The sequence below is a fragment of the Pieris brassicae genome, unplaced genomic scaffold, assembly GCF_905147105.1.
Source record: "Pieris brassicae unplaced genomic scaffold, ilPieBrab1.1, whole genome shotgun sequence".
In the NCBI taxonomy this organism is placed as follows: Eukaryota; Metazoa; Arthropoda; class Insecta; order Lepidoptera; family Pieridae; genus Pieris; species Pieris brassicae.
This window is the reverse complement of record NW_025576249.1, coordinates 20,001-22,500: the sequence shown is the minus strand read 5'-3', so window position 1 is coordinate 22,500 and position 2,500 is coordinate 20,001. Positions and strand designations below refer to the sequence as shown.

General features: G+C 50.2%; 1 non-coding gene across 1 annotated transcript in view; it reads left to right on the top strand.

Annotated features, from left to right (window-relative positions):
• The first annotated feature begins 733 nt into the window (after positions 1–733).
• Positions 734–2,500, top strand: part of LOC123719910 — a 1,906-nt gene continuing 139 nt past the window's right edge. The window contains exon 1 of the ribosomal RNA XR_006756007.1: positions 734–2,500. This exon is cut by the window's right edge and continues 139 nt beyond it. This is a non-coding gene — a ribosomal RNA (small subunit ribosomal RNA).

Sequence of the window (2,500 nt, the reverse complement as noted above, 5' to 3'; positions counted from 1 at the left end):
CTCCTCCTCATATTTTATATAATATAATATAAAATTATATTATAGCACCGCGTTCGCAGACCGTATGGTGATGTTACCAATCGACCAAGATTTGGGACCGTCTCCCCCGGTGTTATCTGTGATGTTAAAAGAATACGCTTCTAGGCACACCTCAACGCAGGGCGCCTAGCGTGTTCGACACGTGCGCGGTCGCCACGGCGACCGTATATGTAAAGAATGTATAAAAGAGGACGCACACGCGCCCATCGTCGAAACGGTGTGCGCAGCGTCGTGTTGGAATTTATCCCTCAAGCTCCGGGCGTTGATCGTATCTAGTGCGAATCATGCGTGTGTGTGCGCATGTAATTGCCAGCCGAGTTTTAATATGTTTACAATAACGTATTGAATAAAAATTGAGAAGTTGCGTTTAGATGAATGTTCAATTTTCAAATTGTCACAACATCGATTCCCGCCCGCGGGGTCGTGTTCGTTGCAGTTTTATGTCCCTCACAGTGGTCGAGCATCGTTGTACATCACCTCGTTGCGAGATCGTGACGGGACGGCCGCTCGTAGACCGGTCAAAGTTAGTCTATCGATATGAAGCGCGAACGTCGCGTCGCGTGCAAATTCGACGCGTTACGTTCACGCGTGTCGAGAAGGCGCGCGCGCAAGCGCGCGCCCCTCGACGCCGCCGAGCCAGCGGCTCGCCGAAGCCGCGTGACCGCGGTGTAGGCGTGTCGTTTGCGTAAGCAGCTCCCTGGTTGATCCTGCCAGTAGTTATATGCTTGTCTCAAAGATTAAGCCATGCATGTCTCAGTGCAAGCCGTATTAAGGCGATACCGCGAATGGCTCAATATATCAGTTTTGGTTCCTTAGATCTTACTCAGTTACTTGGATAACTGTGGTAATTCTAGAGCTAATACATGCAATCAGAACTCTGACCAGTGATGGGATGAGTGCTTTTATTAGATCAAAACCAATCGGCGGAGGGCCATGCGTCCGAAGTCGTTAATTTTGATGAATCTGGATAACTTTTGCCGATCGCACGGTCCAGTACCGGCGACGCATCTTTCAAATGTCTGCCTTATCAACTTTCGATGGTAGTTTCTGCGACTACCATGGTTGTCACGGGTAACGGGGAATCAGGGTTCGATTCCGGAGAGGGAGCCTGAGAAACGGCTACCACATCCAAGGAAGGCAGCAGGCGCGCAAATTACCCACTCCCGGCACGGGGAGGTAGTGACGAAAAATAACGATACGGGACTCTTACGAGGCCTCGTAATCGGAATGAGTACACTTTAAATATTTTAACGAGGAACAATTGGAGGGCAAGTCTGGTGCCAGCAGCCGCGGTAATTCCAGCTCCAATAGCGTATACTAAAATTGTTGCGGTTAAAAAGCTCGTAGTTGCATTTGTGCGCCGCGCTGTCGGTGCACCGCATCCGCGGTGATACTGACACGTCTGCGGAGCATATCGTCGGTGAGCCGGCGGTAAAACGCCGGTTCAATATCAAAATCCTATCGCGGTGCTCTTCGGTGAGTGTCGAGGTGGGCCGACAATTTTACTTTGAACAAATTAGAGTGCTCAAAGCGGGCTCAAAATGCCGCTTGAATATTTCGTGCATGGAATAATAGAATATGATCTCGGTTCTATTTTGTTGGTTTTCAGAACTCCGAGGTAATGATTAATAGGGATAACTGGGGGCATTCGTATTGCGACGTTAGAGGTGAAATTCTTGGATCGTCGCAAGACGAACATCAGCGAAAGCATTTGCCAAAGGTGTTTTCATCAATCAAGAACGAAAGTTAGAGGTTCGAAGGCGATTAGATACCGCCCTAGTTCTAACCGTAAATATGTCATCTAGCGATCCGCCGACGTTACTACAATGGCTCGGCGGGCAGCTTCCGGGAAACCAAAGATTTTGGACTCCGGGGGGAGTATGGTTGCAAAGCTGAAACTTAAAGGAATTGACGGAAGGGCACCACCAGGAGTGGAGCCTGCGGCTTAATTTGACTCAACACGGGAAATCTCACCAGGCCCGGACACCGGAAGGATTGACAGATTAACAGCTCTTTCTTGATTCGGTGGGTGGTGGTGCATGGCCGTTCTTAGTTGGTGGAGCGATTTGTCTGGTTAATTCCGGTAACGAACGAGACTCTAGCCTGCTAAATAGGCGTCGTCATTCAAGGTGTGCGCGACTCTCGGGGAGCGCAACTCACTGGCGACGTATTAAAATTCTTCTTAGAGGGACCGGCGGCTTCGAGCCGCACGAGATTGAGCAATAACAGGTCTGTGATGCCCTTAGATGTCCTGGGCCGCACGCGCGCTACACTGAAGGAATCAACATGTTCTCCCTGGCCTAGAGGCCCGGGCAACCCGTTGAAACTCCTTCGTGCTGGGGATTGGGGTTTGCAATTATCCCCCATAAACGAGGAATTCCTAGTAAGCGCGAGTCATAAGCTCGCGTTGATTACGTCCCTGCCCTTTGTACACACCGCCCGTCGCTACTACCGATTGAAT